Source organism: Staurois parvus, unplaced genomic scaffold (genome assembly GCF_062004578.1).
Source record: "Staurois parvus isolate SC_StPar_1 unplaced genomic scaffold, SC_StPar_1.0 ptg000029l, whole genome shotgun sequence".
NCBI lineage: Eukaryota > Metazoa > Chordata > Amphibia > Anura > Ranidae > Staurois > Staurois parvus.
In genome coordinates, this window is record NW_028317825.1 from 8,913,127 (window position 1) to 8,937,104 (window position 23,978).

Genomic DNA, 23,978 nt, shown 5'->3' on the forward strand with positions numbered 1-23,978 from the left:
CTCTAGATATTAATGTCAGATAGAAATAGTTTTCACCCCTTAATAAAAGGTTACAATACCTTCAAAATGAAACCCGGGGACACCCTACTGATCATGCCCACAAAACCACACCCTCATCTTTAGCCACACCCACAAAACACCCCCCCCTCCATTTGTTATACTGATCAAATTGAGTAGAAAGGAATTGTTGCATCAGGGTTTGGCCATATTCCGGTAAAAGTGGGTGGGACTTAAGAGAGTATGGTTAAATTGAACCTGAACCTATGGAACCTGAACCTTGACCCTATGCTATGGGTCAAGAGAGTGTAAAGAACAGAGTGCAGGATCAGAATTAAGTAGCATTCAGAGTTGAAGGCCCAGGATTAAGTAATGCAGAGAGTTCTGAAGTCTGATTACGTAACACACAGAGGTCAGAGTTACAGTGGTTCTAAGGGCTTAAGGCTTTTGTATGCGTGAAGGTAAAAAACCTGTTGTGTGCAGGGCCCTGCCCCTCAGCCACCCTAATACTCACCTGAGCCCGATCTCAGTCCAGCGATGTGCATAGGAGGCTCGGCTTTCCCGGGTTTCTCACTTCTCATTGGGTGAGGCTGTTGATTACAGCCTGTGAGGAGGAGTCCAGGGGGTGGGGCCTAGTTTCCCTCTGCTGTGTCTTATGGATGCAGAGAATGGAGCTTGGGGACAAGCACATACCAGTGCCCCCATAGCAAGCAGCTTGCTATGGGGGCAATGCTCAGGGGGAAAGAGCCAGAATAGTGGATGGGGGACCTGAGAAGAAGATGATAGGGGCTGCTCTGTGCAAAACCACTGCACAGAGTAGGTGAGTATGTTTGTTATTTAAAAACAAAAAATGAGGGTTTAGTATCGCTTTAAAGATTAGGTAGTGTACAGATTTTGGGGATCTGGATTAGGTAACATACAGAATTCAGAGATAAGTATTAGGTAACATACAGAGTTCAAGGATCAGGATTAGGCAATGTATAGCATTCACACAGAGGTCAAAGTTAAGTAGCTCACAAGGTTCAGGGGTCAGGACTAAGTAATGCACAGAGTGAGTTCAGGGATCAGGATAAGGTAAGGCACAGAGGTCAATGTTCAGAATGAAGTTCGGGGATCAAAATGAAGTAAAATACAGAGTTAAGGGGTCAGGATAAAATAGCACACAGAGCTCAGGTGTCAGGATTAGGTAACATACAGAGTTCAGGGAACAGGATTAAGTAAACTAGAGAGTTCAGGATTAGGTAACACACAGAGGTCAGGGTTCAGAATTAAGTAACACACAGAGGTTGGGATCGGTATTAGTAACGTACAGGATTCTGGGGTCAGGATTAAGTAACACACAGAGTTCAGGGTTCAGGATTAAGTAACACACAGAGTTCAGAGGTCAGGATTAAGTAACACACAGAGTTCAGAGGTCAGAATTAGGTAGCACACAGAGTTCAGAGGTCAGGAGCAAGTAACATACAGAGTTCAGGGGTCAGGATTAGGTAGCACAGAGAGTCCAGGGGTCACACACAAGTTCAGGGGTAAGAGTTCCAGAATGAGGTCAGCAGTTACAGTCAGATTGGAGCATTGTCCCCAGGAGCTGCCGGGTAGTGTGAATTTTACAGTGCTCAGACTCCAACTCACACTATGCCAAGCACCAATCTAAAATGGACGCCTATTTCCTAGGGACAGATCCATCACTACAGGAACTGTCTCCAGAAAACAGGGAAGAATAGCAACCTACTTGCTACCAAGTGTGCAAATAAGATCAGAATATGCAAGTTGTCTGTAGAAATTGAAGACAAAGGATGATATGAATGTTTTTTACAGCAAACTTTTGCTTTTTTTTTTAAATTAGAGTACCTAATAGTTTTTTTAATCAAGATTCAAGTATAATTGAGCAATATCATCTCTATTCTATTAGACTATCCATGGAGAATCAGGTTTTGTGCAGATTTGGTTACTAAGGCTCACCATAGATTATTTTTTGATTCCCCCACGAACATGGATGGATCAAACCAGATGATTTTGATCCATCTATGGCCATCTTTATTGACAGTAACATATATGGGTAGTGGTAAGGATGCCAATAGATGTACTGGTATTAACACGCAATGGTCCTGGTTTTGATGTGTTATGATTTACTAAAGTAATAGAGCATGTTTGCATTGGTAAGTGTTAGCTCTATGAATAAGACAACACCCTGTGCACTTCTGTCGTCCAATCAAATGAAAGCAAAATTATGTTTTTTTTTTAATTTACTTGCCCATGATTGGGTATTTAAAGTGAATGTTTACTAGGGGGTATATTTAGAAAAAAAAGCATACCTCTCCATCCAAGGAAACAAATTTTTGTGCTATTTTCTCTCAAATTCGATTATTTTCAATAATGAAATGAGTGCTTTGGGAGAATGACCACTAGATGGCACTGATGATCATAAGAAATACAGTATACACTAATTTCCTGTGATATTTAGCACCATCTAGTGGCTATAATGCATCAAAAACTCGAATGGAGAAAATAGCCTAAAGAACACTATTTTTTGTCTAATTCACACAGAGCAAATGTGCATGCAGATTCACTTTACAAGTGGTTCTGCTCTTTTTTATAAATATACCTCTAAGTGTTCTATCTCGCCTATGTGTATTTTTTCTGTTGTAGTATTGAGCTGTATGAGTTTGCTATTGTTTTGTAGAATGCTGACATATAAAGATAATTTATGGTCACTACAGCTTATTTATTTTGTGATTTGGTTTCTTCCTCTGCTTCTTCTCCTGTTTGGGGCAAGTTAGTTCCATCCCAGCTTGTCCTTCCCTGTTTCTTAACATTAAAAGACAACTTCTGTGTCCTAATGAAGAGTTAAGCTGCCTCTGGATGGTGCCAAGTCAGCAGGGGACCATACAGTCCAGACAGACTGGGTCTATGAAGGTATGTCAATGTATAAAGAGGTATTTGAAACAGAACACTAGGTAAACATTCAAGTGATCAACCTCTGCTCCTTCACTAAAACAACCCCAATGAGTAGCACCTCTAGAAGTCAGATATGCTCATTTCTAGACTGTTAGAAAATATGTCCAGGAAGCAAGCCGGGAAATTCACTTTTCTATGTAGCAACATAGGTAGATATATACTATACATGTGCTACTTTCATCATAAGGTGAAAATTGCAGCAGCCCTAGTCATGCCCAGGTCTATTATGCTCCAATTGGTCATCCCTTTGAATTTTTTCTCATCTGAATCAATTGCTGAAGGTGACTGCATTTTCTAAAGATCTGCTCCACTACAGTCCTCAACTTTGCCACTTGGGATGATTCAGGTCAAATCCCAAGCTAAAATAATAAAGGTCGCTCTCCCCTACTGAACTTATGATATGTTTTACCTCCATGATTTGAAATGATGAATTCAGTAGAATATCCTAGGTCACCTTCCTGCATCCCATTGGTTTTAGGTGTTTCAGGCACAACCAGATTTGGCAATTTATCACTGCATTAGTGCCAAGTGAATGCTGCTTTCCTGGTGTACATAAATTATTAGCTATTCTGAAATATATAACTGATCACTATTATTACTCAACTGATAATTATAATGGATTTGTCAGAACACTTTGTCCCTGTGAGTAAAGACATTTTATAAATGAGGTCATTAATAAACTTTTAAAGTGTGTGAAATTCAGTGAGACTGGAAATATGTAACTCCCACGTATAGTCAGTGAGAGGTGCTACGTCCAACTGCTTCCATCCAGCTATAGAAACAGGTCTCTTCGTTCTTTTCTTTTCTATTTTCATAGCCTGAAACAGCCTCTGGTGCCACGCAGAGTACATAATTTTGTGTAGAAAAAAAAATAACTGGGATACCATTAGCAAAGTGTTTTTGACAAATGCAGGCAAAATTTCCAGTCTAATTACGAGTGTCTTGCTTTTAGCTCTAATTCTCACGCTTGATAAATAAGCCCCATAGTTACCACCTTCCGAGAACAGTTAAATGCTGTCTTTGGTCTGGAAAAAATGACTTTTTTTCACAAGGCAGTGCCTGTGAAAGAAACAGTGGGAAATCAATGGGCCATCAGTTCTTTTGGCATTCACCTCTCACAGTTTCAGACATTTCTTCTTTACATGGGGTGAAATATGAGTCTTAATCACTTGTAAGCTAGGAAATGAAGGCTCCAATGTATTAACCCATTTAGAGAGTTAGCAATGCATTCCAATGCCTGTGGTCTTCAGAAAAGAAGGAAGCCTTATGTCCAGGTTGTACAGGCATTTTGTACACATGGAGTTGTTGAATTGAATTTCCCGAGTTTTTAACTTGCACATTTTCATAATAATATTCACAATATTCACAAACAATGAGAACATATTGGAGGCTGCTATTGTTGACCTCAATCTGAAAATGCTGGTTACCTGCCTGTTATTCTGTGCATCTAATTTTAATATTTTATGGGTTACAGACCTAGAATAAGTATGTTGAAAAGTCAATAAAAGTCACATGTCCTTATCTGCATACTTGATCTAGGTAATGAATTCAAAGTTTCCAGTAAGTGGCTCAACATGACAGCCAGACAACTGATATTTCCAGCCTTTAAGTTTTTCTTTTAGTTTTGGACCCATATCAGTTGTGGTGTGTTTTAGTAACGTGCATGTTACTACCATAATGCATGTTACATGCGTAGGCAGGTATAGTATGTCTTCCCCACTGTAGTTGGTGATGTTCAGCTGGCCATTGTGCAGCAGAGAATAGAGGTTGAGAAGAACTTTGTTCCTTTGAAGTCTCTGTAGATGTCCTCAGGGCAGCAGTGGACCGGTTAGGCACTGCTGCCCTGGCTGACTTCCACAGATATCTTTAGAGAGGGAAACGCTAATAAATATCACTGTCCCACTGCAGTTGGCACTCATTTCTGAAGTGTTTTGGGTAGGGACAAGATCCCCACTGCTTAGGACAGTGTATTGAACGCTAGGGAGAGGTTCCTGTCAAAGAGAGAAAAAACAGAAATACCGCAACTGGTTCCACCATCTGGGGACTCTAGACCTGGGTCAAATATAATTTTGTTGATTTGCTAAGTATTCCTGCACTGCTGCTCTGCCTATCAACCACCCATTCACTAAGATGCAGCTCCGGTATTGTAAACATTAGCTCAGGTACTGCCAACACTGCTGAGAACTGTTGTATCAGAGTCACCTGTTATATCAAGACTGATGCCATATTGTTTTGGGACTCTTAAGTAAGTGCCTTACTGATGCCCTCCACATGTTATTTGTTACTTTTAATTAACCAAATAATAACGGTGCCACTTTACTTGGTCTCTTTTTGGCTTTACTTCATCTTGGGTACCAACCAACTTACCCCACTTACACATGCATTACCATTAATTTCCAATAGCAACACATTTAGGCAATGCACCATCAAAGCACATATGTTGCATTGCATGCTCAATTTTTTTTTGTCTGTCCTGGTGCATTGGCAATACAATCACTGTAATAGTCTGCTTTAAAGCAATGAACATTATTGCACATGCTGTACATTAGTATAATGCCCCAGAGAAGTAACTGTCAGCTCTGCTCACAATAGGCATAGTACATAGCACCAGGCTGACACCAGCACCATGCTTCCCTTCCACTGTTATTCGCAGCTTGAGCCCAAAAGACTTCTGGTGCAACCATGGACACTGTGAAGTCCCCCTTCCTCTTTATCACTCCACACAGCTCAGCTTGGTGATCTATTCATTAGGCTGAGCATTGTTCAATTTGGGTTGTGGGATGTACTTAGCCCTATGAAAATAATGATTTTCAGAATGCTGTCAGGGGATAACTCAAGGTGGTGGAGGAGCATGCTGAAAGTAGGATCAGGGAATTTATGTGGCCTGCTGTACATCTTTGTGTTGCTTTAACTATGAACAGAGTACAGGGTTACATAAACTAATTTTTTTTTATGTATTTCTTTATTTTATTTTGACAGCATGTTAAACAGCCAGACAATGCAAATTGTACAGGGCTGTCCAAACAAATCAATCATGGATAAAAGGCATCTATATGCAGAATTCTGACAACAGTAAAGTTTAAGATAAAAGACAAAGAAAGTGAATATACACTTTGGTAGATGTAAGATCAATTAACCAAAAAAATGTTTTAGTTGCATCTATGAGTACACAGGTAAAAGATCTTACTGCCTAGTAAGTGAGTAGAACAGCTTTAAAGTGTACCTATACCCCAATTGTTTTTGTTAGTTTTGCATAGATCTAGGAAAGGCTAGAAACACTGCCAGGTTTACTTCTATCCAGGGCTCTGGTAGGCTATGTCCACACTATTGTGTTTTGTGGTTGCTGTGTTTACCTGTGGGAAACACAGGGAAAAGGTCCCTGCACCTTTTCTAAAATTCAGCCAAATGGAGACCACATGGATGAGTGCAACAACACCAAAATATGTAGCTGCAGAGTAATGATTTTAGCTCCTATATTCAGCTTTAAATGATTTATCCACCCTAACATTCAGTGTCTGGTAGATGTTGGAAAGATAAAATGAAGTGGCTAGAAATATGCTATGGATGACTTGTTTTTAAAGGTTCTGGCTCTGGTTTTCATATCTAGTGAGCCACTAGCCTGAAAAGCTTCCAGCCAATGAAAATCTTGTACTTGGTCCAAATCAATACCTTACTAGGTACTTAAAGCCACAAGGAATGCACTTTTATAGGCTAAATGCAGCCAAAATAAATAACAGGAAAAGCAGCACAAGGGATATAGCTTACAGTCAGTAGGATTTGTGCCCTGTGCTGATACCTCTTCTTTTTGTTGAAATGCTCCTTCGATCATTCCTCTGCAACCCCACTGTCCAGGGGCGGACTGACCATTTGGAAACTTGGGCACTGCCCGAGGGCCTGGGGTCAGTAGGGGGCCCCATGAGATGCCCCTGGTACTTTTTTCATAGGCTTTTTTGAGTTTGGGCAAGGACACAGGGGCCCCATGATCCCCTATTGCCCGGGGGCCCCATGAGTTGTCAGTCCGCCCCTGCCACTGTCGTAATCTTTCAGTGCGGTGGGGGTTAATGAAATCAAGGAGATGTCACAGGCCCTCATCAAGAAAGCCTGAGTATGCCCGCACTTTCTGCACAGTTCATCCAGTCATGGAAACTGTACTACAGCTTCTGTGAATGAAAAGTTATCTGTGAATGGAGAGGGTGGATCTATCAAACATTCGCCTGTCCTCTATTCTGTATTGCAAAACAACAGGATCACCTTAATGCTAAACCAACCATTTGCACATACTTATCTAGCTTCACTGCCTCAAATCCATTGTTCTGCTGGGAGTGTAGGGAATGCAGGGAGAGAGCATGAGCTTCAAGTTTTGACTGCATGAGAACCAATAGTGGCTGAGGAGCTCTCATTGGGCAGATGAGTGGATGGGGCTCAGCCCTGAAGTGGGCCTTATCTCTAAAGTTTAAGATGAACTTAAAGAGGTAATAAATGTGGCATTAGATGGCAGTATTAGCACATCAGGGGTGTCCTCTATCCCCTCTGCTGTTCATTTTAATAATGGAAGCATTGTTGAAGAAAATTAAGGCTAACCCAGACATCTCTGGACTTAACAGTGGGGTCAACATAGCACAAGCTTGCCACTTTTGTGATTTTTTTTTTTAATCACATGACTCTACATGACTATACCTAACCACCACATAGATTTTGTGAGATTTCAAGACCTCGCCAATTTAAAATTAATATGGGTCTGTGATCCTCACTATTAAAGTGTCTAAATTAGAATGTGTCTAAATTAGAATGTGAGTCCATGGAGGTGTCCTTCCCTTTTATGTAGAAAAACACCCCTATTACTTATCTTAGGTTTAAGTTGACTACTAAGATACGAGAGCTATGTAAGGTTATTTATTTATTTCAGGTACTTATATAGCGCTGTCAATTTACGCAGCTCTTTACATATATATTGTACATTCACATCAGTCCCTAACCCCTCAAGGGGTGTACAATCTAAGGTCCCTAATCCACATTCATACATACTCATACTAGGGCCAATTTAGACAGGAGCCAATTCACTTACCAGCATGTCTTTGGAGTGTCAGAGGAAACCGGAGTACCCAGAGGAAACCCATGCAGACACAGGGAGAACATGCAAACTCCAGGCAGGTGGTGCCATGGTTGGGATTTGAACCAACGACCCTAGTACTGCCAGGTGGAAGTGCTAACCATTCAGCCACTGTGCTGAAACTTCACATCACTTTTACAAAGGATTAGAGAAGACCTGAAACAATGGGATAAGTTACATTTTACTTGGCTTGGTAGGATAAATATCCTGAAGGTGGTGATTCTCCCTAGATTCCTATTGTTTAATGCTCACCATTAGAGCCCAGGTCCTATTTCCATCATGGAAAACGGGATTTTATAAGGTTTGTATCATGTACCTGGTGACAGAGGCCAATGGAGAGAGGGCTTCCCTTGCGGCTAAGCTCCAGACTCCCCTGAAGGTGAGACAGCAGGAGCACAGAGTAGCACAGGTCGCCTGTGGGAGTGCTTGTTTGGTGGTCCACCCAGGAGCACGGCTGATGCGCTGAGATGGGATCTGCAGGCAGGGGCGCCTGTGCAAGGTGTGCAGCTCTTTCAGAGAACAGAGGATCACAGGATAACCAGTTCGAGCCAAGGTCGGGTGCCAGGTAGGGATCAGAGCAGACATAGTCAAAAGGGATAGCCGAGGTCATACACAGAGAGCAGGAGAGAAGATCCTTTAGACAAGCCGGGGTCAGGTCGGGGTTAAACAGAGCAGATAGGTCCAGGAGCAAGCCCAGTCATTAACAGGAAATCACAAATCAGGATAGCAAGGGAACGAAGGTACTAGGGAGCCAGAGATCAACCAGCACCTGGGAGTAGTGCAGGGCTTCCTTATAAAGGCCGTTTGGCGCCAAATTTGAGCTGATGTGAACTTCTGTGGCCATGCAAGGTACTGGCAGGCTGCGAGGACAGAGCCCTGACAGTTTGTTTGAGGGAGGAAAATCCCCCAGGCTTTTCTATAATCTATTACGTAGGACTAAACAGAAAGGGGGTCTGGGTCTTCTAGATCTCTATATGTACTACCAGGCTAATGCATTAATGTGGATAATGAATTGGTGTCTTCATTTTCAAGAAAAACTGCAAGTCCTTCTAGAAAAGACAATGGAGAACCTGTCCCTGCTCCCTGTGTTCTCAGGGAGCATAGAGGCTTAGCAAATTCATCTTCACCTCTGACACAAGCAATGTTAGGGATCTGCAACTGAATAATAAAGGAAGTTTAGTACCCTTACCTTCCACCCCTGCTTATGTAGGCCGTGTACCGGGGTGGGCTCCCCAGGATACAGTGAAGTCACGAACGAGGAAAGCAACCCCAACACCAGCTTTTGCCACAACAGAATTTTACTTCGATGTGGCAAATAAACACAACCACAAATGCTGGGAACATACAATAAATTTACATACACCCAGCCCAATGGCTGAGACCCTTGTGCTGCACAGCACGGCGTCTTCTGATGGATGAAGGTAGAAAGAGTAGTAATTTACCTACTGGCGGGCACAACTAAGCTGCCACACCTTACCCGTTATTACCCTAAAAGAGCAGGAATCAGTGTATGGGTGGATGGTATGGGCTAGCCTGCGGTGCAGCACAACAGCTTACAATCTTACACAAATCTACAGTATTCCCCCTCCCATAACTGGTCCTGTAGCACATGCCTGAGTATTCCTTCTGAGCAAAACGCCAGTCTGGCTTGAGTTTGTAGGATTTTATCAGCTCTTCAATGTGAAATGTCACTTTAAGTTGTGGAGTCCTTCCAATGATCAGTAACAACACTTGTGGCCTGACGCAAACAGAGACCCTAACTAACTAACTATAGGCCTGGACTCAGTCTCAAGGCGCCAACACTGAAATGAGGTGCGTGCACGATCTTACCGACCCGGGTCTGCTTTGCATACACTGGTGACTCTGAACAGAACAAATGTCTCTCCAACAAGCATGCGGTCTTGCCGTATATGTTGCTTAGTTCCTCTGCTCTCATCAGCATTCCTGGCAGCAATCTCATCAGCTTCCTGGCAGCAATCTCATCAGCTTCACTTAGCTGCATCTCTGGTTACTCTCACACCTGGATGTCATCAGATTCTCAGCTCACACGGCCCCCCTCATTCACCATTCTCCAGAACATGGCTGCTCTCTCTCCTCTGTGTGAAAACTCCACCTCTTCATGAATATAGAAATCTCTATGCAGTCTGAGGCTGTGTTAGAAAAACAGTGACATCTTGTGGCTAAACTGCAGAACGTCAGTCAAAACATTTAATTTACTCCACACAAGCAGTATTCAAACAATGAGAGCTGTTTCCCCATCTCACAATTATACCCATGGGAGGCTTCCCCTGGTTTACAGCTGGGAGAGAGCTAGCATTCTTTAACTCAAGGGGAGGTAAAACAGAAGTAATGTGCTTTAAATTTTTAGAAGGTCCTGACCTGAAACCTCTTTATGCTTTCGGGTGGTGGTGGGGGGGGGGGAATGGGGTAGGACTGTCATGGCATGGTTAGCTGAAAAATATATTCACATTCAAGTTTTTTTAAAATAGTTTAGGTACAAAAGCTGAGACCAGTAACTTCTTTCGAACCCTTGTGCATCTCAAGAGATCCAGCCACTAGGTTGCTCTCCACTTCTTATATACTGTATTGCTTTTGGATTTAGCCTCACAAATGGTTCCTTATTATATTATGGATGGGCAGAAAACTGGGTGTGTGTAAAAAATTATAAAAGCTAGCACACTAATCCTCCATCAGTTATAGAATACAGGAATCTTGTTATAAACTCTTCGCAAGGTGGTATAGAGTTCCTGAAAAGTTGACTAGAAACAGAAATTTTTCCTCTGTGTCAGTGAACTGCTGGTGAGGGTGTGGCATGAAAGGGACCTTTTTGCATTTTTGGTGGGACTGCCCATTAATAAAATTATTTTGAAAGGAGATCTGCAGCTTAATTGGTCAATTACACATTATTCCTTAGTCTCGGTTCACACTACTGCTATCTGAAAGTCACGTGACTTGCAGTGTGACTTTGCCAGGAAATTTGAGTACTACTTTGAAGTGACTTTGAAGCAACTTTGAAGCAACTTTCTGGGAATTCCTGGGTAATCTTCCTGTCAGGAGCAGACTGACCATTCGAGCACTCAGGCACTGCCCGAGGGCCCTGGGTCAGTAGGGGGCCCCATGAAAGGCCCCTGGTACCTTTTATGGGCTTTTTTGGGTATGCTTTGAGTGTGGGAAAGAACACAGGGGCCCCATGATCCCCTATTGCCCGGGGGCCCCATGAGTTGTCAGTCCACCCCTGCTTCCTGTAATGTCGGATCAAAATCACATCAATATAGAGTCGAATAGACGTCGCCTTGAAGTAGTACAGGAAGCTATTCTAAAGTTGGAGCGACTTCAGTAGTGCTAATTAAGACAGCTCTCATTGACTAAAATGGGATTTCACATGTCATGCAACTTGGGGTCTCACAAGTCGGATCCCAAGTCACCACAGTGTGAACCGAGCATTACTGAACGATCCTCTAATGGTATTATTCACTGCCTCATCTTTTGAATACAGAGAAGACTTTAATACCCTTGAAATCACCTAAGCAGGACTTCTCCAGGTCCTCCCCCATCCTCTGGAACTCACTGCCCCAATCCATCAGACTGTCGCCTTCCCTATTCACATTCAGGCGCTCCCTCAAAACCCATCTCTTCAGGGAAGCCTACCCCACCCTCACCTAACGGCCATCCTCCCTCATTCCTCCCACCACTTCATCCCCCTCAGCCACTTCCTACTGTACCTTTACCCCCTCCCTCCTAGATTGTAAGCTCATAAGAGTAGGGCCCTCTTACCCCTCGTACGTTGTTTGTTGTTGTTGTACTGTGCCATGTATTGTCCCCCCTATTGTACAGCGCTGAGCAAACCCTTTGGCGCTATATAAACTCGTAGTAATAATAGTAATAATTGTTTCATCAGTGAAGGACTGGACAATAAAAGTACAAGAAATTATAGAAGCAGAGGAAAGGGGATATAGATGTAATTATGAATTTAAAAGATTCTGTGATCAATGGACACTATGGATAGAGTTTACATCTTCTGATACATTTAAACATTTGTTTACTTAGATTTGCAATTGGTTTCAGTTTAATTATTATTTGTGTTATGTTTGCAACTGGCGATAACACATGGTAAGCAGGTGTCGAGAGTTGCTGACAGTGACGTCAAGTTTGTCTTTTTTCCTTTTTGTGCTTTTTGTATTCGTTGCTTGGATATATTATTTATGTGGAATTAGGACTGTATGTGTGACATTTTATGCAAAATTATAAGTATTAAAAAAAAATAAAATACCGATACCGATGTGGTGGCTGCATTTATTTTCTTTTTTTGTGGATTTTTGTTTCCTTTGTTTCACCTGATGATCCCAGTACCACACTTTGTGTCTTAGGGTGTCTGCATTCTGGATAAAAAAGTAAAGCAGACACCTTTGGATATCAGCATTGTCAGTGTGGGGGGAACAATAGTGCTAGGCTAGCTGATGTAGTTGGATTTGACTAACAAAATGAAGCCAAACTCCAGCTAAAAGCAGTTTCAGCAACAATTTTGTATTCCTTTTGGGATAAAGGTTATACAAAAATAAATAAATCTGACCTTTGTAAGTGTTTCTGTTAGTGTTAAATGATTTGTCTTAACCCTCTAACTGCTACTTTGTCTAGACAGCTTGGTCTGTTAAAGTAAGTTGAAAAATACTCTAAAGTCCAGATTAATCTCTTCACATTTTTAACCTGTGACATATTTGCTACGTCATGTTCTTTATTTCCTCAGTATGTATTAAAAAGGAAGAAAACACCCACTCACAGTCTCTTTGGGTGGAGCAATAAAAAGCAGCTAATTAATTTTATATTTAACCCTTTCATGCCAGGTCCGTATGTCGTATGAACCTGACATTGGGGGGTTTTACACACAATCCGGTGGCTACAGCCACCGGGATTGTATATAAAACTAACAGGTAGACTCCTGCCTGTCAGATGGAAGCAATCATACAGTTGCCCTGATACCCGATCGTTTCCACAGCCCCCTGGTATCAATGCCTCCCCCCCACGAGAGCTTCCGCCATGTATCCGGGCCCCACTTGCCCATCTGCAGGCTCGGGGAGCACCATGGCATGTGCTTGCAGATGGAGGGGAGAGAAGAGAGCGGTCCCCCCCTTCTTTCTGTGACCCAGAAGGCAATGTGTGTGATGTCATTTCCGGGGTCACCCCGTCACTTTCTTGGCTAGCACAGCTGAGAAGCAATGTATTGCAATGCAATCTGCATTGCAATACATCCAGTGGAGCCCAGAGGAGACATACAGGATCTTTTAGACCCCCACATGTCTCAATAAAGAGAACCTGTCACCTAAAAATCATCATTTATTCTCAGAAAATAACAGCTCTGGCAGTGAAAGGGTTAGAAAGGGTAGAAACCTAACTACGCTTAAACCTACTCCTACTCCCAATCTAAGACCTATGCTAACTACCCTGTTAAAGAAAGGTTTGTATCCTTAACTAATCTAAGAACACTCTGCTCTGGTCATGTGATTGGGCCCCAACATTGGCTTCAATGTAGAAGAGTCACAGTAGATAACAGAAGCCCCATAGTAAGTCATTGGGTGATGTCACCACCCAAGTTCTGTAGCCATTGTCACTGCTCTCTCCTTATCTCTGAAGCTGCTAGGAAAAAACGTGAATGGACCAGAGCACCCTTAAATTAGGTAAGTATACACATCTTTCCTTTACAGGCTAGTTAGTACAGCGCTTAGAATGGAGGTGGGAGTTTTAATCAGCTAAATGCATTCCAGGTGCATCAAAACAAAATGTGTGCAAAGTCTTTCGGTTTCTTTTTTTATAGAAAGTAGCCACAGACTGGGTAGAAAAGCCTGTCCTGTACAAACATGAGGGGTTTTTGTTATCTGTGTAGAAGCTGTGGTCCAACACATTCTTTCCCCCATACTAAAGCTCTCCAGTTAGCAAAGCTCATGCTCCCTGCTGCTTGGAAAGCAATCTATTCAAGTTACACATGATGTTCCTCGAATATATGTTTTTTTGCTACCCAACAGTGCTCTGGTAAGCCTTTATTTAATGTTAATCTGTAAAATGAATGCCTGTAACAGTAATAAAATAAAAGTTAAAAAAATTAAGAAACAAAGTGGCATTGGTATATATTCTAAACAGAAGGCTGCAACACACTTCAGTGATTTATATTATTCAGTAACAGAAGTGTCAGTTTCATGCAGCCATGCTTTTTTCCAAGTTAATTGCAATTGAATCACATATGCACACATATAGGGACAGGCAGGAAATGGCATCAGCAACACGTGTAACACAACAAATCCATCATAAAGGGCAAGGATACCAATTGTTAATATATTGATGTAGCAACAAAGTATTTAATCCAAAATACAAGGGAAATCTGAAAAGGAGTATAAAATAACAAAATCAATAATCATAGCACTTCAATAGTATGATTTTCAATCATACTCAAATGAATTAAAATATATCATAATCAAGATTATTTACCCTCTTGATGTACATTTATCCAGGGAGTGGACCCCGTGTTATCAGGGGAAAAATCCTGTCCCCACCATGATGGGATTGCAGCATGATCAATCAGCTGAAATTTCAACTGCCCGGGTACATGTCCTGCCTCTAAAAAATGACACAACACAGACTGTTTTTTTCAAATTAGATTGAATAGAATATTTGTGCTGTGTGTTTCTATTGCAAGCTTTGTAACCTCCCCAATGTATTTGTAGCCTTGTGGGACTTAAATAAATGACATATGAAGATTTACAGAAAGTCAAAGTTAGTATATTCCTTGATATTGTAAAAATTACAGAAGGTAGAGACCTTCATCATTTTACCATATTCTGAACATGAAAGACATGGAAAAGAGCCAGATCTCTTGCTACCACTTAAAGTGTTCTTCTGTGAAATAGATGGAAGAATCTTTGCCCTAACTAGGGTGTCATGCAGGGTTTAATTTCTATAGAAAGCATAAATAGAAGGAGCCTGAAATTCAGGAATGTGCTTCTCTTAAGGATAACCAATTATAATTTACAATAGAAAAGATCCCTCTAAAAGATTCATGATATTAACAGACAAAATGTACTTTCTTAATAGTGCTGGTAGAATTAGAAACACTGTTTTTCTTGAAATAACCATTGGATAGCACTGAAGCTCACTACTGGAGAGAAAGAGACTGCCAAGATCAAGAATCTGTTTTCCTGCAATCACCTAATGTCAGGAGTCCTGTTTGCTAAGGAAATTATGCACAGCTATACAGGAAGCTAAGTGACTTTTAGTGCATCCTATACAGACGATTGAATCCAAGGCTGTAAACTCTGCGACAAAACTTGACCAGGCACACAAACAACTTCGAGACATAGTGGGAAAGAAAACCAAGCGTAATTTTACTTTATCTCAGAAACTTTTTATGAACATGGAAATAAGAGCGGCAAATTTTTAGCCAGGGCCTTGCAATCTAAAAAAGCGTCTCGCACCATTCATCAACTCCACTCCCAACAAGATCACTTACTTAAAACTTCTGCGGAGGTCATTATTCAGACTTTTCTCTCCCAATATCTTCCTAAACTTATCTCCCAATCACAAGCAAGAGAAGTAGATGGAGCTTTGACACTGACAGAACTACAACAGGCTATCGCTCAACTAAAACCAGGTAAAAGCCCAGGCCCAGATGGACTTATAACCACATATTACAAATCCTTCATAGACATCCTCGCACACCCATTCCTAAAGACTTTCAATTCACTAGATACCCCAGGGCAGTCCATGCGCCATCTTTCTGAACCCCACATCACGCTTATACCGAAAGAAAACAAGGACCAGACATTGCCAGCTAACTATGGTCCAATCTCCCTCCTGAACGTTGAATACTAGCCAATCATTTACTACACATCATAGACCCCCTTATTTCCACTGACCAGGTAGGTTTTGTACCCGGTAGAGAGGCAAGAGACAATACGATCAGGGCAATAAATGTATATCATTGGTTGACACAGAAGAAACAATCTGGCTTCTTCCTCTTTCTAGACGCTGAGAAGGCCTTCGACAGATTGGCATGGGACTACATGGAGGCCGTTCTGAATGGCCTTGGGCTTCCTCCACGTCTCTTGAGCTTTATCATATCTTTATATACAACACCAATGGCAAAAGTTAGAGTCAATGGCCTCCTTTCAGACGCCTTCTCGATATGCAATGGGACCAGACAGGGATGTCCATTATTCGCCCTTCTATTCATTCTTACTTTGGAACCTTTTTGAACAGCATTAAACAGAATGACAACATCAAAGAAATTTTAATCAATGGCAAAATCCACAAAATAGCTGCCTTTGCCGCCGACATCTTACTTTTCCTGACAGACCCACATATTACGCTACCTAACTTACTACACGATTTCAAATTATTCCAGTATTTGGCCAATTTTAAAATTAACTTCAATAAATCCCAGGCCCTCAATGTTTCCCTAACCCAAGATATGGTCAGACAGGCAAAAAAGAAACTTTCCTTTCGCATGGCAGTCCAAGGCCATTACATACGTAGGAATCGAATTACCGACTCACCTTACAGAACTCTAGGCCAAAAACTTTTTACCCATTTTGCATAGCATCACCAAAGATCTACAGACATGGGACAAACCATTTTTCTCTTGGTTTGGCACAGCAGCTATTCTTAAGATGAACGTGCTTCCCAGACTACTGTACCTGATGCAAATGATTCCAATTAAACTGCCCAATTCCTTCTTTAAGTCCTATAAAACATTATGTACCTCATTTCTATGGTGTAATAAACGCCCCAGAATTGGTTTTGAACAACTTACCATTCCTAAGATGGGCGGAGGTATTGGACTGCCTGATATCACCCGCTACTATAGAGCCTGTGACATGGCAAGAATAGTAGATTGGTCTACGAACCGCAACCATAAGGCTTGGGTTAATCTGGAAGCTTCATTTTCGGAGACCCCGCTCGCCACTTTCCCTTGGCTGATAAATTCCCAAATCCCATCTGAGTTCAGGGAACACCTTCTTATAGGCCCTACTCTATCGTGTTATCATCTGATAAGTCAGAAAACAGGTTTTTCTTCAACCCCTGGTCCACTCACTCCTATCAAAATGAACCCAGACTTCCCCCCTGGTATGTATCGTGCCTTTCTTGCTGGGTCTAACCCCCCAGACAATTTGACTCTGCATCAACTCTTCAAAGATGGGACATTCTTACTCAGAGACCACCTTTTGAACAAATGGCCATTCCTAACCCTGACGCCGTGGATGTACAGACAGCCCTACCACTTTATAAAAAGCTCCTCACATCTAAAAGATTATACTAGACCACTCACCCCATTTGAAAAACTTTGCTCAACAGACTCTCCCCAGAGACATGTTATATCTAAGCTCTACACATGCCTCGAAAACACCATTGACTTTCCGTCTAGGAAAGCTTGCAAGGCCTGGAGCTCTGACTTACAACTCCAACTATCGCCAGAAGACTGAGATCACATTTACGAACATATACACAAAGGATCCATATGTGTCTCCACACAAGAAAACAATTTTAAACTATATTCTAGATGGTACAGAGTTCCGTCCCTGCTTCACAAATTTGACCCTAACATCTCAGATTCGTGTTGGAGATGTCAACAGGCGACGGGTACACTCTTGCATATCTGGTGGGACTGCCCATTGCTGCAGCCTTTCTGGGAGAAAATCCAGCCCATAATCATACAAATAACTATGTACTCCCTAGACCTCTCCCCCACACAATTCTTGCTCCATCATTCCACACAGGACGTACCGTAAATCACTCGCCATGCACATGGTAAACGCGGCAAAACAATGTATCCCAGTCCACTGGTGCTCAACACATGTTCCCACTATTCAAGAATGGTTTGCTAGGATCAACAAAATTGAGGAAATGGAGGAATTGATTTCTGTAGCAAAAGACCATTCCGAGAGATTCAGGAAGACATGGGCCTGTTGTAGTCATTTCAAAACCACCACTACCTATCACCTATTATTGCATGAACAGCCTACACCCCCTGACTAAATAATTGGACACAATGTTATCTCAAAAGACACCCTATCCACCAGTGATGCATTTCATGCACAGTTAGATGGATTGAGACTCAACATCATGGCCTGCCTTGCAGGTTCTTGACCCACGTATTGCCCCATTGAATGATCTTGCACATATTGAATCCTAAGCTATATAGCTATCTTTCTGGCTCGTATAAAACAATGTGATTTGATTTGTTTTGTCTGCAGCTACCCATTCTAACATCCCCTCTGCTCCTTTCCCATTCTCCCCCATCCCCCCCTGCCCCTCCCCGTCCTCCACCCCCCCTTTGTTTTTCTTTCTTTTTATATATACCTCATATTCCCCCCTACTACCTCATTCTACATCTCTTCTTCTATCTTTTCACCTCTCTGACTTCTCTTTATCCCACACCTTTTGTACGCCTTCATCATTCATATGTTCCCAACAAAATATAGCACTTAAGCTCTCATACAGGTGTGACTAATTTCACGCGGAGCACATGCCCCCGAAATGGGCACACAAATCATAACACACATATCATCATGTGCTATTCTTTCCCAGCACTTCACATTCCCTCAACATAAGGGCTTACAAGTAGATAGGTCAGTAATTAATATACCTATAACGATTTATCTATTACACTCTTTGTAGCTGCTGGTTTGCTATACACCTTTGATATAAAGATATACCTCACCTCGATGTGTACTACAATTCAAACCCATAGCCCGTCTGCGAAACGGGATGCTACATATTGTGTCTATGTTCGGATTGTAATCTATATTTGCATGTACATTGATCTGCCTTAACTTTTCCAATAAAAGTATTTTTGGAATATACAGATGATTGAAATGTTCATTTGCAAGGAAAGGATAGAAAATCTGTGTTAGAAATCGTGTGTGTCTGTATGTATATTGGTACCACTCTGTGTGTCTTGCATTGTTTTATTGTAAGTACAGTAGTATGTAGATGTATCACTATTGATTACTAAAAGCATATCAATAGACTATTGAGTGGGATTACAGCGAGAATCCAAAAATTAGCTTAAAAAAAAGCAAAATACTAAATCCAAACCTTTTTTAGCGTTGGATAGCGCAGTGGTAGGTTAAAAACCCTGTCAGAATTATGTCCTATTGGTATTATTTTCCTTCACTTACTATCCTTTCCAGTGTTCCTAGCCATAACAGGAAGCAAGAGGACATATCACTGCAACAGCTGTCTTCTTTGAAAGGTTTTCTTTACCTTCTGTTGCAGTGCCATCTGAAAATGTAGGATTTACTATCATGTTCTATCCTAGTGACAATGATCCCCAGATCATATAGAAAAAGTAAATCTCCCCAGTGGAGACACAGACAGCATAAAAACCTAAAAGAGACTCTAACCCTAGTATAAAGAAAAACTAAAGTTATAGGACTTTGCATATTAGTTAACTTATCAAAGAAAAAAGTAGGCAGGTGCTTAGGTAATCAACTAAATATTCAAACATATATATTGACTTGATTTTGTTCCAATAAATAAACCCATCCACAAATAGACTTTATACGCAAGAGTATTTTTGGACTTACTTAAAATTGACTAAAACAAAGTTTCCTTTTTAAAATATGTACAGTATATGAAAACAGTCTACGATTCTGTTATTTTATAGGACAGACTATATAAGATTTACTTCAGATGATGTAATGTATTAGCTAATTAACCCTGGGTAACACATGATAGTAAATGAGTGCTGATCTCATCATAAATGACCTAATTGTGAGTGAAAGGTCATTTTTATTTCTACCTATTGCCTCTAAACTATATTTTTTACACTGAGGCGCAAGATACTGCCATTTTTATAGTTGTCGGAAACCTGGAAGATAACAAACAATCTTATTTCAGCTTATCAGATAAGAGATATTCAGGATGGAGGTCCTGTACTAACACACGCTCCAGACACCTTGTAACCTGAATGAAGTAAATACAATCTCCTGGGAATACACTAATCTCCTTTTTTTATAAAATCAATCTGATGTATAAACTATTTATCTAGAAATCAATGGAATAACTGTTGTCAGACATTTTATTTAATCTGTAACAAGCACTTTCTGCAGCTTAGTATTGTGAGAACAATGAATAATACAACCAATATAAGCAGATACAATAGCGAGTCTTTAGTTTGTTTCAAAAGATGTTACAATAGGGCTGTGTTGGATAAATAAATGTTCCTCGCACATTTGGACAAAATAATTAGAGGTACTTTTTTTATACTGGCTAAACATATTTGAAAGCAGTTAAATTGCCTTCCTCTGAATTTACTGCCAAAGGACATAATTGGCTGCAAAACCACTGATAACCTTAACGGCATTAATAGAAATAAAAAGGAACTGCCAAATTGAATGGGAATCTACAGGCTGCTTGTCACAGACTGAAGTTTGTATTTGCTAGGAACAGGACTGACCAGGAATCAGAGGAGTGAAACCGGAGCTGCATGGAGGCACAAGGCTCAGGGGACATACTGAGAGATATTGCTACCCCAATGACCACCCGCAGACACTGGAAGTTTGAGTCATGGAGTGGCAAATTCCTCCTGATATTTGTCAGAGCACCCCACAAGGGGTGATGGTCTTTGCTGTATGACAGCTCTCAGGTTGCAGCCCTCTGACTCACCTATGAGTACAATAGTGACAAAAGGGTCACAGCATGCAAAATGTCAGTGAGGGCATTGGGGTGATGAGATCACAGGATCAAAGGAGTGTGAGCTTCTGAGAGCACTGGGATGCTGAGGTGCTCAGAACATAGGATATAGAGTCTCTAGGAGCATTGGGGTACTGGGACCACAGGAACACAGAATAAGAGTCTATGGAAGCAATGGAATGCTGGGATCACTGGAACAAAGGAGTGAGAGACAGTAGGAGCACTGGGATCACAGGAATGCTTACGTAGATTACACAGGAGTCCTAACTAGGCACCAATGCAAGAAATCTGAGTTTGAATGGAACATAGAGGCACTTTTTGCAGGAATGCAGGAAGCCACTGGAGATTCATGAAATTCCAGAAACAATCTCTAGAGACACAAGGGCTCAGCAGCTAACACACAGATGCTTTGTTCAAATCTCAAGCAACACTTGCGCTAAACCTTTCAGAGAATGCCTGGCAGCGAATTGGATGAGGCACCTGCAGGTCTCTAATTTGCTATATACTGGTTGTCTTGTACAGAGGGAAAGAACCAACACTGGAGCAAGGTATTGTAAAAACAACCTGTGCGCAATACTGGTTTGCAACAATATATGAATGAATGGATGAGTAGGATAATCTGCTGCCGCTAAGTCCTCATATGATCACACCACATATCTAAAAAGTAATATAATAGGCAACACAGCGCTACAGACAATGAATAATAAAAGTCCACAACAACTCTATACAGAATCCTCTGTACATATCATGATTCCCGCTGGAATAATAAATATATCATAGTAATAATGTAACCATTCATCAGAATGACATATAAAACATTCAATTGAAAGTCTCAATCAATAGGTATGAGAAAGTTCCCTTCCGTCCAAGTGTTCAAAGAAAACGGAAAAATGGAATCACCACTAGTGAGGAGCCTTCACCTTCAGCCACTCACCTGATGGTTAGAACTACTGAACTTTGATCTAATCACGCTGTTAACCCTATTGACCCTGGGTTAAGGGGATATCCCTTGGGTGTAGGTCCTCCAAAGTGTCGATAAAAGGTGATTTACCGGTTATATGGAGAGAGAAGCTTACATAGTGTGTACCTATATAAAATTTATTGAAATAGATTAAAAAACAACACTCACAAGTAAAGTGCACATGCCTGGTGCACTACAGATAACAGCGGCATCAGGTGTGACACTGCTGAAGACCTTAATGAAAAAAAAGACATTCCGCACCTGCCAGTTTTACTAGGATAGGGAGTTCTACATTTAAACTCCATCGGAACTTTTTAGTTTATGTACATTCCGCGTGCATCAAAACAAAATGTGTGCAAAGTCTTACTGTTTATTTTTTTATGAAAAGTAGCCACAGCTCGAGCAGAAAGGCCTATTTCCTGCCAGCATACCGTAGATGTGGGCACTTGCTCTCTGTGTGGAAGCAGTGGTCTTTCTGCTGAGGTCTGACCCAACAACCCCTGTATCCTGTTGAATCAGAGCTAAAGCTCTTAATTTAGTAAAGCTCATGCTCCCTGCAAATTGTAAATCTGTAATTACATCTATTCAAGTTACACATGATGTTCCCTGCATGTATGTTTTTACAAAGGAATCAGCTGTTTTGTTTGTGCAGCCAGGTGCCTGCTGGCTGTGTGAATCCTCCTCCAACTCACCCCCCTGCCAGTTAGCTGCTAGCTGAGAGGAGTGCCAGGCTCTGTGCTCTTCTGTTTGCTCTCTCTCCTCACTTTCTTGTTGTGCAGAGCAGTTGTGGGCTGTCTGTCCCCTCTGCCTCATCACTGAAGATTGGAGCGGGTTGTGTGTTTGATCCCCCACTCGCTCTGCTTCTCTCCCTCCTTTCTGGCAGCAGCCAAGGACTTGCTTCCTGGGCATTCTGAATGAGGGGAGCTTTATGTGCAGGTATCAGAGAGTGTGCGGACAGCTTGCCATGTCCTGTGTCTACACCAGAGGATTAGAGGCTAGAGAGAGAGAGACTGAACCACTAAAAAGCTTTTGTCATGAGGGAGTCATGAGTTTGGGAGTGCTGAAAGACAGAGCCACCGTGCTTCATAGCAGAGAGTAGACTAATTGGTGTGTACGACCAGATGGTGAACTGCAATATTGCTCAGACTGCTGTTGGGATTTACTAACCACTGTTGGAAAGACTGAGCCCTTTAAGAACTGACCATATGACCATACAGCCATCTAGTAGCCTTATTGCTGTCTGAAGGCTTGACTAGGACTATTCTCATGTGCAATGGTACAACAGGGCCCCAACGGTAGGCGGCTGATGAGTTAGAGCTAAAGACTGCCCCTTTACTGTTGCTACACAGAGACCTTTACCTATTGCTTATGCTAAGAGGTACCTCTCAGAGGACATTGCACCATATCCTAGCCATTCTCCTAGAGTCTCTGGACTCTAGAGTAGTTATAGTTATAGTATTGTTATTCAAATTGCAGTTAATGCTTCTATGCCCTGTTTATTGCTTGCTTTGCTGATTTATGTATTAATTCCAGTCTAGTGGTACAGAACTCTGTACTTTGGCACAGTGATCATACTGTCTAGTAGATTTTGTCCGAAGTTACCTTTTGTATGCTCATTTCTGCTCTAATCACCATTCATTTTAACCTGTATCAGTACATTTACCATTAAACAGTCTTAGGCCTAAGACTCTGGCACTAATTCACAGCCAGGTTAAAGGTATCTATACTTATGTTCTTATACATGTTTGCAGTTCGTTTAACCAAGTGTGTCAGAGAGACTGAGGTTGTTCTTGGGGTCAAGGCATACAACAGAGAATCCAAATTACTAAGCAGCCCCTGCAGAGGTTGAGCTACATATATATATATTGTTTATTTGTGTATTGTGTGTAGGACAACTTTTTTAATTTTCTTACATGTAATAGGAAAAATTACAAATGAATATTTTAGATTGATGACTTCCAGCCAGCAGAGGGGGGCAATACGCTTCTTGTCACATTCACCAGTCTAATCTTATATGATTTGCTGAAATCCAACTGTTACAGTGTTCAATATCTGAGGGTACATTCACACTATATGCTGTCACTATGTTCTGTACAAGAAAAATGCAGACCACCACTAGAGCACATAGAAAACTAGTGTTTTCTATATGCCCTTTTTTTACACCACAATGCTGGGGTATTGTACAGTGTGGTGTGGCATGAAAAAATGTAGATATGCTGTCTTTTTCCACAGAGCACTGGATGGTATCTCAGGTCAAAATAGAACAACTTACTG